This window comes from Hevea brasiliensis, chromosome 11 (assembly GCF_030052815.1).
Source record: "Hevea brasiliensis isolate MT/VB/25A 57/8 chromosome 11, ASM3005281v1, whole genome shotgun sequence".
NCBI lineage: Eukaryota > Viridiplantae > Streptophyta > Magnoliopsida > Malpighiales > Euphorbiaceae > Hevea > Hevea brasiliensis.
Genome location: NC_079503.1, coordinates 9,256,629 through 9,270,526, shown reverse-complemented (window position 1 = coordinate 9,270,526; position 13,898 = coordinate 9,256,629). Strand labels below are relative to the sequence as shown.

Genomic DNA, 13,898 nt, shown 5'->3' with positions numbered 1-13,898 from the left:
GAACTGGCACTAGGACCTGGGCCAGTTTAAAGCCCCCGAGGCCCGTAGTAAGCCTAACTATTCTTCAAATCCATAATCAGGCCCATAATTTAGACCCAATATGCATATAAAATAATTTAAATCAAACTATTATATTTTCATTTCGGGCCAACTTAGCCCAGAAATTTTCAGAAACTAAAATTAGGGGAGCCCAGCTCAACCCTATTACCTCATTTACAAACGGTTTAAATACCATACAAATCTTCATTTATTAATCTCAAAAATTTAAATTAACACAATTTCTAACAAGGTCCACACTATTACTAACACATGCGGAGTTCTAGATTTTTAAATATAGAAAAGATAGTAAAATAATTAAATAATCGACGTTAAACCTGCGAGGAAGAAAACAGGTTGCTCTGTAAAATAACTCCTCCTGTGGCCTGGAAAAATATTGAACAGGAGTGAGCGTTCGACTCAGAAAGTAAAATATCAATTTTAACCATAATCTCTATGACTATCTGAAACTAATGCACCCTGTAGAGTGAAATGCAACATCAGCAATAAATTCACATCATAACAGCAAAAAGGTAATTTGGAGCACTCACACACCTAGTAATATCAATCATAATATATGGGAGCTGATCCCCTATACAGCTCTCTTAAATCCAACCTGGTGCCAGCGAAGAACTCAAGCCGGACTTTCGCTTAATAAACCAAATCGGGGTCCCAGCGAAGAACTCAAGCCGTGACTACCCCCGAAGGATCGGGTCCCAGCGAAGATCTCAAGCCGTGACTACCCGTCCTATCCATAGTACACACCACATCACACGCACGCCAACACACACACACTGCTCCAAATTACCACATCAACATCCATGGCACTTTAACAGTTATGAATGCAACATAAAACGTGCCTAGAGTTTAACTACATTGATACATATATATAAGTGATGCATGGGCATGCTTAAACATATAATAATATCGAAATTACAATTAAAATTAATATTTTACTCACAGTACACCGATGACTATTGTGGCTACTGGATGCAGAAAAATAGCTGACCTCGATCACCTAATAATTAAATTATAAATTTATTAGTACTAAGTTAAGATAGAACTCTAAAGGGGCAATAGACAGCCTAATTTATGCCGAAAATCCGGCAGAGTTTCTCCTATACCTGGGACCTGCCCAACCTGCAAAAAGGCTCAAATAACACTTTTAAATTCAACTCATATCTCATTATCATCATATGGCCCCTCTTGGGCCCTCCAAACCAAGCAATACTCGAAACCTTAAAAATTACGTTTTAGTCCCTATAATTGACATTTTGTAAAAATCTACTCAAACAAGCTCTAAAAATTCTAAAATTTTGCCCCGCGATCCTTAATAATATTATAAGACTATTGCAAAATAAATTGTAATTTTCTAATCACCCATGAATATTTTACTCAAAAATATCACTCAATTTCATAAGTTTCCAACAGCTAACATATTCTTAATTCAACCCAATTTAATATTCACATATTTAAACCTCCATCCTCAAGCTTCAACCAATCATATAAAATTTAAATATCTTAATTTCAAATAATCGTATATGCCCATATGCTAAAAATCTAACTAAAATCCATCTATATTTCTTAAAAATATTCTACAATCATTCAAAAATTCAACAATCACCATAGAATATCTCCAAATAATTTTACTTTCATCATATATTTTTCTTAGAATTTTTCTCCAATTTTTCCTGTTTAAGAAACACTGTATTTATGCTCCACAGACAGAGAAATAATAAAAATTGTCTTACCCAAAGTTTATCTGTCTCAAAAATTCTAAAAATTTATGAGGAAGCCTCTGGAAGTTGAATCATCTCCATAGCCCACCGGAGCCACCGCCGGAACCACCGCGCACGGTGGTCGGCCGCCGGCGACATTTGCCGGATTTGATTATACCATCATGTTCCTCTCCTATTCCTCAGTCCATATGTGGTCTCGGATCGTCGATCCAACGGTCGGATCGTCCTAGATCTGACGAAAAAGCTTGAAAAACCCGAAAATTCTCTCCTCCATATCTCACTCATCCGACCTCCATTTGCTGCAAAATTGGTATCAAAAGAAAGCTCTCGGAACAAGCTTTCCAAAGCCACCTGAATCACCTCGATCGGACGTCGGATGAAGCCGGAATCGCGCCGGAAAGCAGCTGCCCATTGTGCGCGCGTTTTCTCTCTCTTCTCCCTCTCTTGCCGCCGTTTCTGGTGGCTCTTGTCGTTGCCGGAGGGTCGCCGGCCCGGTGGGGAGTCGCTTGGGAGGTCGCACAGCCGGTCACCGGAAAAAGAAAGAAGAAGAAGAGAGGGAAGGAGAGGAGAGAAGAGAAAAAATTGGGGGGGGGGGTCCTCCTTTTTTTTTGAACTTTTTTTTTTTTTTTAAATGTTTGGTAGTGACAGTGGAAATCCACTGTCACACGCCAAACTCAAATCACCTTTTTTTTTTTTTTTTTCCCTTGGTTGTTACATTCTTCCCCCCTTAAGAAAAATTCGTCCTCGAATTTTCGAAGAAACAAGAGATATAGAAAAGAAGATTATCGGAACAAGTGCAATCATTACTCCTCCAGCTATGCAGAGATTGGTAAAACATTTATTCTTCAAACTCTTTGTATATTATATATGACATTCTATTACTCTCTGATTCTACTATGGTGTCCTATTTGTCATCATCTCTATCTAGAGATGCTCTTATCTCTTGGCTATTCATTGACCATTCTTCTGTCATCTCAGGTATTCATTATAACTCCATTACTCTCGACTTAATATCTGATAACTTTAATTAACTTTGGTGCTTACCTCACTTTTATTACGCCCTAACGTGTCTCTTGATGATTTCAGTCATCATCCCTTTGTTTCAATAATCTCTGTTTTCCCCAATGACATAACTTATGTTCCTTATTCCATGGTATCCTATGAGTAGCTTTCCTGTAACACCTAATCTAGGCATCTTATTCGAGATCTTCACTCTTCTTATGACCTCAGTGGTTAATACCTATAAATCTTCTCACTCCCATGATACTTCAAATTTTTAATCTCTTTTGTGTCATTACTAAGGTACTTAGACCAACCTCTATTCATCTTATGTAACTAGTCAGGTAGAGTTCCCTCCAAGGGCTAAGTGTACCATTTATCAACATTGGAAAGCAAACTGGGTCTCTCCTTCTAGGTAACAAAAGTGTTTATATTCCCTGACAACTCAATCCAATGCGACTTTATCAATTCTTACTCCTTCTCTGGAATGGAAATATCTAGACTTCTTCCTATAGCTTCTTAGTATGTGGCCTATTTCTGACACATTAGCACTCAGATCGAGGCTCTACTACTCCTTTAATCTATCATCTCATAACAAATCTCTTAGTGTGTTCTTAGCATACCTATTCCTTCTTATCCTCATCATTATAACTGGCTCTATCGAGCTTTCTTCCTGTCCTTTGCATCTTATCCACTTCCCTTTCCCTCTTTCTGGTATTGTTGATATCTTTTCAACCTGCTATACTTATTCCTTAATTTTAGTCCTATCTCACCCTTACACCTTTTCCTTCAAAGATGTCCATCCCATCATCAACTTTAACTTTCATTTTATTTCTTAGTCTTATCTTGATTATTAGTTCTATTACTTCAGGAATTCTAACCTTACGATTTTCTCCTACCAGCACATTCTTCACCTTTTGTAGCACTTATAATTAACCATAGAAAATTTTTCTTGTATCCCCTTTTTCCAACTTAACTATCAGAACATTATCATTTCCTACCAGCCTTAGTAGGAAATTGCTTATCCTGGATGAATATGAGCCCCAGAAACTATAAGTTCCATCTGAACTAACACGGCTATGGAAAATGTGTGCCATGCCTTAATTCTAAACAAGATGCTTCGCATGTTCATTCTCCTTAATATAATCACATATACTGCCCATAGCTTTCCAAACTTCAGTCTCAACTTTTCCCATTAGCAATAATTCTATTCACTGTAACTCATTAGCAATTAGCACTTCCTCCAGCTTATAGTTCAAAAGGGTTGTAAGCCCTAGTAACTAGCTCGATTTAACTCCTGTTATTACTCTGATCGTCCTTTCATACTTAACACTAAGTATGCACTTACTGTCATTCTCATATCAGGAAATTGTGTATGAATTGGTGCCTACCAAACTCTCAAATAACTAGGTCTCCTTGATTCAGTCTCTGTTCCTTATATAACCCTCTAGAACCAAAAGTACAAGCTAAACTTAAAAAGAAAGAAAAATATCCTCTTATATTTAATTACGCCCGATTGGCCATATAACAACGTTTACCTATGTTTCTCAGTTTTTCTCTCCAAATTTCATCATCTCCTAGCACAATTGTGCTCTACCCATAATGCATCATCTGCATGAACCCTTTACCGTACCATTGTCCTTCCTGATATAATATTTTATAATTTATTAACTTTACTTATACTCGACCTATGATTCATATCTATCATCGTTTATATTGTGCCCTTAACTTTTGTTGATTCCTGAAAGATCTCTCTTACTCATAGATTCTTCCAACACTAATTCCACCCTTATCTATGGTCATTAATTTGATGCTTGAACTTTCTAGTGATTTATAATCACCCAGACTTGTCACTTTTCATTTTACCCCTCTTTACTGCATGCGTTCTTTGCTTCACTACAAAGTGATTCTGTTGATCACACTAAAGACGTTTGCCTGACATTCATAACGAACCTCTAACTACCTTCTCACTATCTCAAAAGTCTAACCTAAAGCCTATGTGTCATTATCTATAATTTTTTCCACTCATTATACCTATTCTATCCCTTAGATTAACTTTTATTCAACTTACTACTTACTAACTTCTTTTTCTCTACCTAATTAGATAGTCCGTAATATCATTGCACACTTTCTACTTTTTGCTCATTATTATTGTATTCCTCGCCTAATCTTCTTGATACTATTAACAAGTTAAAAGAATCTTGCCCCATTACTATCCACTTCACTTTAGAAATAGAGAATAAATAAAGTATAATCCAATCATGTAACTCCAAGCTCTATATTTTAGCCCCTGGCACTACTTCAACTACATCATGCTATGAGTATCACATTACTAGATTCCATATCTCCATCACTATTCTCACTAATGTGGTCCCATTTTGGGTTTTCCATCCTTGTCATTCACCTTACCAAGAATAACACTTAGCCTACCCTATATCTCAACTTTATTCCTTTTATTATGCGCTCTTTAGGTTGTCCTTCCGTTTATTTCCTTTGTCTTACCCAAAATAGAACTTGACTATTCTATCCCTGGTTCCATTCTTCTTCCTAACATGATAGCTGTACTTGCTAAACTATATCTTTCAGAGTCTCTAACACGTTATCATATGTCTGTGCTACTCAGATTTGGTCCTTTGACCACTCTAGCTAGTACTTCTACTAGCATTTAGATTATATTGCATCTGCAATCAATTGTCCAAACCTTCATTCTGCACTTTCTTTATCCATTGGCCTTCTATGATTTATCTTTGCCAATATATTACTCTTAACACTATTATAATTAGATTATACTATTGTTTTGAACTATATGAAGTTAGAAAGGAACTCAGGAAATTGCAGTCATACCTTTATCGTATGATTTCTATTCTTATCCTTTAGCTTACATAATACCCTTACTACCTCGAGAACTGATTCTGCAGTAATTTTATTATTATTATTATTATTATTATTATTATTTTCCATGTTTACTCAATTAGCCAAAACTTAAGATTCCGGGCACCCAAATCCGTCATCCACTACAAAGGATTTACATCCATCGTGATCTGATTATATATGATTCCTATAATAGAACTTGCATCCTCCGCAGGATACCCGAGCCAATTACTCTCTACCACACTCTACAGTCCCATCTGGGACACTATTCTATAAGTCATCATTATCAGTAATGACCTTCGATCCCTTCTGAAAAGATAGGTCTATACCCTAACTTGCTGTAACAAAGGTATTACATTTACCACCTTACTCAAAACCATGTCAAATTAATGTCTCTCTTATCATATCATAGCTCTATAAATCATTAATTCATAGTTTCGACCTTCTCTAGGTAGTAGAGTTGTACTTTACACCTTACTGACACACACAAGGTATACTATTCTCACTAAACTCTAAGCAAAACATCTGTCATACTACAAAAATGATCCAAAATTCCATATTGAAGACTAGATGATCTCACTCTATAAGTGTCACGTTTGCTTTGCAACTAATCCGAAACCTCTAGTCTGATGGCAACTCTAGATGTAACTCTAGCTCATGCTAGGGTAACTAAGTCATTGACTCTAGTTACCACCCAACTGTGACCTTTCAATATTCTAACTCTAGACTCCTAACCAGGAGTTCCCAACTCCTTTGCAGATATAAAACTCTGTTCTGGCATAACTGTACCAAAACAGAAGCCATCCGCAAACACCCTCATTATGGAGCACCACGGGGATGCACGCAGCTCTACACAATAATCTCATGTCGGTACTGTAATCTGCAGCTTACAGAGCAGACATTGAGAACATTGTATAGTTACTACGATACGTCCTGACAAACAAGGTTTCTTAATCTCTTATCTCTCTTGAATCTTCTATTATCATAAACTTATTCTGACTGGGTCATCCACTGATGACTGCCAGCAGTGGTATCCTCATCCTTATCTAGGGCAACTGTACTTTCAAGACTCACCTTTATGTACTCGTGCCTTGCACGTAATGGGCACACCATTTAAACCCATACAGACAGAAACATAGCATTTCTTGGAGTACGTATCCTCATGATGGACCTCACATGTCTACTAACTCTATTTCACATTTCTATGTACTCTACGAAAATCAAGACACTAATTGAGAAACTTTTATATTTCCCGAGGTATAACGCAGAATCTAGAAACAAAGAATTACAGAAAAGACAAAACAGAATCCTATACTCCGCATGTAACATCCTAACAAGACTCCTTTTACACTCCTAAGTATATTCTTTCCCATGAATCTAGAGCCTAGGCTCTGATACCAACTTTGTCACGACCCAACCTATGGGCCGGACAGGCACTAGGACCTGGGCCAGCTTAAAGCCCCCGAGGCCCGTAGTAAGCCTAACTATTCCTCAAATCCATAACCAGGCCCACAATTTAGGCCTAATATGCATATAAAATAATTTAAATCAAACTATTATATTTTCATTTCGGGCCAACTTAGCCCAGAAATTTTCAGAAACTAAAATCAGGGGAGCCTAGCTCAACCCTATTACCTCATTTACAAACGGTTTAAATACCATACAAATCTTCATTTATTAATCTCAAAAATTTAAATTAACACAATTTCTAACAAGGTCCACACTATTACTAACACATGCGGAGTTCTAGATTTTTAAATTTAGAAAAAAAAGTAAAATAATTAAATAATCGACGTTAAACCTGCGAGGAAGAAAACAGATTGCTCTGTAAAATAACTCCTCCTGTGGCCTGGAAAAATATTGAACAGGAGTGAGCGTTCGACTCAGAAAGTAAAATATCAATTTTAACCATAATCTCTATGACTATCTGAAACTAATGCACCCTGTAGAGTGAAATGCAACATCAGCAATAAATTCACATCATAACAGCAAAAAGGTAATTTGGAGCACTCACACACCTAGTAATATCAATCATAATATATGGGAGCTGATCCCCTATACAGCTCTCTTAAATCCAACCTGGTGCCAGCGAAGAACTCAAGCCGGACTTTCGCTTAATAAACCAAATCGGGGTCCCAGCGAAGAACTCAAGCCGTGACTACCCCCGAAGGATCGGGTCCCAGCGAAGATCTCAAGCCGTGACTACCCGTCCTATCCATAGTACACACCACATCACACGCACGCCAACGCACACACACTGCTCCAAATTACCACAACAACATCCATGGCATTTTAACAGTTATGAATGCAACATAAAACATGCCTAGAGTTTAACTACATAGATACATACATATAAGTGATGCATGGGCATGCTTAAACATATAATAATATCGAAATTACAATTAAAATTAATATTTTACTCATAGTACACCGATGACTATTGTGGCTGCTGGATGTAGAAAAATAGCTGACCTCGATCACCTAATAATTAAATTATAAATTTATTAGTACTAAGTTAAGATAAAACTCTAAAGGGGCAATAGACAGCCTAATTTATGCCGAAAATCCGGCAGAATTTCTCCTATACCTGGGACCTACCCAACCTGCAAAAAGGCTCAAATAATACTTCTAAATTCAACTCATATCTCATTATCATCATATGGCCCCTCCTGGGCCCTCCAAACCAAGCAATACTCAAAATCTTAAAAATTACGTTTTAGTCCCTATAATTGACATTTTGTAAAAATCTACTCAAACAAGCTCTAAAAATTCTAAAATTTTGCCCCGCGGTCCTTAATAATATTATAAGGCTATTGCAAAATAAATTGTAATTTTCTAATCACCCATGAATATTTTACTCAAAAATATCACTCAATTTCATAAGTTTCCAACAGCTAACATATTCTTAATTCAACCCAATTTAATATTCACATATTTAAACCTCCATCCTCAAGCTTCAACCAATCATATAAAATTTAAATATCTTAATTTCAAATAATCGTATATGCCCATATGCTAAAAATCTAACTAAAATCCATCTATATTTCTCAAAAATATTCTACAATCATTCAAAAATTCAACAATCACCATAGAATATCTCCAAATAATTTTACTTTTATCATATATTTTTCTTAGAATTTTTCTCCAATTTTTCATGTTTAAGAAACACTGTATTTATGCTCCACAGATAGAGAAATAATAAAAATTGTCTTACCCGAAGTTTATCTGTGTCTCAAAAATTCTAAAAATTTATGAGGAAGCCTTTGGAAGTTGAATCATCTCCATAGCCCACCGGAGCCACCGCCGGAACCACCGCGCACGGTGGCCAGCTGCCGGTCGCCGGCGACATTTGCCGGATCTGATTATACCATCATGTTCCTCTCCTCTTCCTCAGTCCATATGTGGTCTCGGATTGTCGATCCAACGGTCGGATCGTCCTAGATCTGACGAAAAAGCTTGAAAAACCCGAAACTTCTCTCCTTCATATCTCACTCATCCGACTTCCATTTGCTGCAAAATTGGTATCAAAAGAAAGCTCTGGGAACAAGCTTTCCAACGCCACCTGAATCGCCTCGATCGGACGTCAGATGAAGCCGGAATCGCGCCGGAAAGCCGCTGCCCACTGTGCGCGCGTTTTCTCTCTCTCCTCCCTCTCTTGCCGCCGTTTCTGGTGGCTCTTGCCGTCGCCGGAGGGTCGCCGGCCGGGTGGGGAGTCGCTTGGGAGGTCGCCGGCCGGTCACCGGAAAAAGAAAGAAGAAGAAGAGAGGGAAGGAGAGGAGAGAAGAGAAAAAATTAGGGGGGGGGGGGTCCTCCTCCCGTTTTTTTTTGAACCTTTTTTTTTTCTTTTTTAAATGTTTGGCAGTGACAGTGGAAATCCACTGTCACACGCCAAACTCAAATCACCTTTTTTTTTTTTTTTCTTCTGGGTTGTTACATTGCGTGCACGACCTTTACAGAGGGACATATATATGACTCTAAAGGCTAAAGTGTAAAGAGTACTAGTCCCATTTGAGAGGGAGAGAGAGCACCTTGAATGCATATGCAATGGCCTTGAACTCTTAACGTGCTTCCGAGATTCATGAGGAGTCGAACTTGTTCATTTAAGCCTAAGCACTTAAACTATGTTATAACTAAGTCATCCTGGGGTAATTTAGTCTAAATACCTATATTGGGTGGAACATCAACTCCATCATGTCCCACTAAAACTAGTCGGATCACCTAACGGAACATCGAAGAGTCACTGGCATAGTCACTAAGAGGCAATAATGGTGTCATGATCCATCAATTAAGAAAACCTTGGGGCCAAGTAGCTGAAAAACCACCCAGCCAAATAAATAATAAAATAACAATTAGATTAAATTAGGAAAATTGTAACTACTACTTAGGGAAATATGAGTATGGAGGCTAGGTAAGAATTCGAGTGCTTCATGCTCACGTCGACTGATTTAAGTCGGAATGTTTTCGTTAGAAGGGGTTGAAAAATCCCTCACCCTAAAAGGAAAACCAGTTGTATAAACCACTCATTAATCCTAACCGACTGATTAACCCTTCATATCACAGTTGGAAATTGTCAAAGTAATAATGATTCATGAAACAACTTGATTCGACTCTGACATAGTCGTTAGTGACTGAGACGGCCCACTCGTGCACCCTTTATAGGTGTTGAGTCAGCTTTGGATACTCAATTATATAAATAAAAGAACCTCTACCCTGGAGAGACCTTATAAAGCAGTAAGGGTGGTCTCACTCTCAAAAGGCTCACCATCCATTTTCAAAGCTCTCTACACAAAACAGCCGTCTCCCCGCAGTATCCATTGGTTTAGCCAACCTAACCTCCTTGTACACGTCCGTAAGACCATTTATTCCTCATTATCAAAATATAATATTAATGGGAAAAGAGTTCAATACAAAGTTGGACTTAAGGCCTAAGAAAAAGTCCTACATGTTAAAACCAAGTCCCAAAAGTAGAAACCTTAGAGTTTGAAAGCTTCGACCCATCGTAGCTGACCTAATGCCAAAGGATGAACAATGCAACAAGAGCACAAGGTTAATCATAGCAGAAAAAGGTAGTTAGGGAAGAAGACAACATTGATAAAGCAAAAGCAAGGGGACAAAGAACAACTATAATGAGCAGAGTAAAAAAAGCTTGAAGAAGACTAACCCTTACAACGAAACATCACACCAGGCTAACTGTAGTCAAGATAAGACTAAAAGCTTATAAGATCAATGAGTGGTAGGCAAAGCTCCTTTAGCGATCTCACTATCTTTCAACCATTTGAGGGATAGAATATTAACATACCAAAGGCGGCATCGTTAAGGGTCCTAAAGGTACTAAACCAGATAACTCAAAGATCAAGAACTAGCCTAAGCACCAACCTCTATAACCATCACTCTACCCCTTGCCATAACACCTAATAACATAAGGAAAGAGCACATATAGGACACCAGATTCTCTCACAGATGAAGACTCATCTTTGAGGCAAACATAAAAAAGCTATATACAAACTTCACCTAGAGGTGGGAAGGGGGAGACCCACTCTCCAAGCGAGGGAGAGGAAGAGTCAACCCTCGCCCTTGCAAAGAGGAGAGGTCCTGTGCCTCTAGAAGAAAACAAGCTAACTAGAGAAAGAAATGTGATATCCTAGGTTTAGTACATAGCACTTTTGCACAAAATTTAAAGGGTGAAGAAGAAATAATGAGTAGTCACTACAAAAATTTTTAGGATTACCAACTAGTAATTTTGAAAAATTCATTGGTAATTGAAATTACCAATGGATTTTATTAGTTGTAATGAATCTTGTTGGTAATATTTTACCAACGTATTTGAAATCCGTTGGTATATACAATGGATTTGAAATTCATTAGTATTTATTAACGGATTACTAATAGATTTTCCATTGGTATTGTCAACGGGTTGGAGGATCTGTAACAACTGGAGAGAAAAATTAAAAAAAAATAAAAACACAACAAATATTACAATTCGTTAATAAATTTATCAACGGATTTAAAATCTGTTGGTAAATCCATTTGTAATTTTAAAAAAATTAGAAAAATAACAAATATTACAATCCTTTAGTAAACATTCCAATGGATTTAAAATCCATTCATAGTTTTAAAAATTAAAAAATATATATTTTCAATTAAAATAATATTTTTAATTATTTTTTAGATTAATTTTTCTTTAAAATTATTTTTTATTATAAATATATTTTTATTTTATGACTAATAAATATTATAAATAGATTATAAAATTATTTTATTATTATAATAATGTTTTTATTTTATGACTAATAGTTATTATAAATAGATTGTAAATTATTTTATTATTATTAATATGTTTTTTATTTTATTGTTATTTTTATTTGTAAAAAATAGAGATGAGGAAATGAAATGATGGAAAATTAAGAAAAAAGAATGAAAGTGAATAAAATGATAGAAAAGAGAAGAAAATAAGAGAAAAGAAAGGAAAATGATAGAAAAGAAAGAAATGATGAGAGAAGAAAAGAAAATGAGAAAAAAGGGGAAGAAAATGATAAGAGAAAAGGAAATGAAAGAAAAGAAAAGAAAAGAAAATGATGAGAGAAAAGAAAAGAAAATGAGAGAAATGAGAAGAAAATGAAAAAAAAAAAAAGAAAATGAGAGAAAAAAAATATAAAAACATGAGAAAATGGAAGAAAAATTGGAATGAAAAAGAAGAAAACAATTGAATGAATGAAGTGAGAAAAGGAAACGTGGTATTTGTAGGTATGTATTCTTTATTTAACAATGGATTGCAAATTTGTTACTAAATTAAAAAAAAAAAAAAAAAAGGATTTTTTCCACCGAAGAATTGCCAACAAATTCCAAATTTCAAATTGTTTTGGTAATTTATCAATGGATTTTGAAATCCATTGGTAATCTGTTGGCAATTGAAAAAAAAAAAGTGGCTTTTAAAAAATAAAGATGAGATTTTTCAAACTGAAATTTACCAATAGGTTCCAAATTTATTGTTAATTTAAAGATGGAATTTTTTTTTCCCACAAATTTCCAATAGATTTCAAAATTCCTTGGTAATTTATGCACCCATTTTTTTCTATCTCACAAATTATCAATCAATTTGATAATTTTAAAAAAAAAGGCAGCTTTAAAAAATAAAGGCAGGATTTTTGAAATCAAAATTTATCAACAGATTCCCAAATCTGTGTTTTTTTCTCCCAAATCTGTGTTTTTTTCTCACAAATTAGCAATAAATTTCAAAATTCATTAGTAATTTAAGCACTAATTTTTTTTTTATCTTATCTGTTGGTAAATATCAACGGATTCCAATTTGATATTTTCAACACCTATTATTTTTTTTATCTCACAAATTACTAATAGATTTAAAATTCGTTGATAAATTACCAATGGATATCGATGGAATCCAAATCAGTTAGTGAACCCAAGATCCAATTTTTTTGTCTCACAAATTACCAATCCATTTGGAATTCATTGATAATTTACTAACAAAGTTTAAAATTTATTAGTAATTCACTAACGAATTTCCAATTAATTGGTAAATTTAATACCCAATTTTTTTATCTTACAAATTATTAACGAATTTTAAAATTTATTAATAATTTACTAATAGATTCATAATTTGTTAGTAAATTAAAAAATCAATTTTTTTTAATAAATTAGTAACAAATTTTAAAATCTGTTAGTAAAATACTAACAAATTCAAATTTACTATATTGGTATATGAATCTGTTGAGTGGAGGGCTATAAAACTGCTGATTATCAAAGTAGGGTGGTTGGTTGGTTGGTTAGCCATGGACCAGCCTAGAGTAAAACCTCATCAAAGTTAGTACTCTTATAATAATACCATCTTAGTTAATTTCAACCTCAAAATTGCCCATGCACCTTCTACCTTTTGAAAAAAAAAAAAAAATTGCCCATGCACCAATATTCACACATATACACAAAATGAGAAAGAAATCAGAGTGATTCAATTAATTCACAAATCACAAGAACCCAAATTATTTATTGCACACATTTTTATGTGTGATTCAATTTTATTGCCATCTAGAAGCCATGTGGCTCAAGGGTTTGCTCACGTTATAACATATTCTTTCTATCAAAATGATATCCTTCTATTTTTCTTTATACCACTATGAGTCGTATTCATGCAAATCTTATAATCCAGACTTTCACTAAAACAATTAATTAATAATATCAAACAAATATGGGTATTAATATAATTAAATTATATGCCAACCTACACAAAATTTCTTACCT

General features: G+C 35.2%; 1 long non-coding RNA gene across 1 annotated transcript; it reads right to left on the bottom strand.

Annotated features, from left to right (window-relative positions):
- Positions 1 to 229: 229 nt before the first annotated feature.
- Positions 230 to 9,429, bottom strand: LOC131170566 (uncharacterized). The gene is made up of 3 exons (XR_009141349.1): positions 8,860 to 9,429; positions 998 to 1,054; positions 230 to 422 (listed from the first exon to the last, which is right to left on the bottom strand). It is a non-coding gene; the product is annotated as an uncharacterized LOC131170566 (long non-coding RNA).
- Positions 9,430 to 13,898: the final 4,469 nt, after the last annotated feature.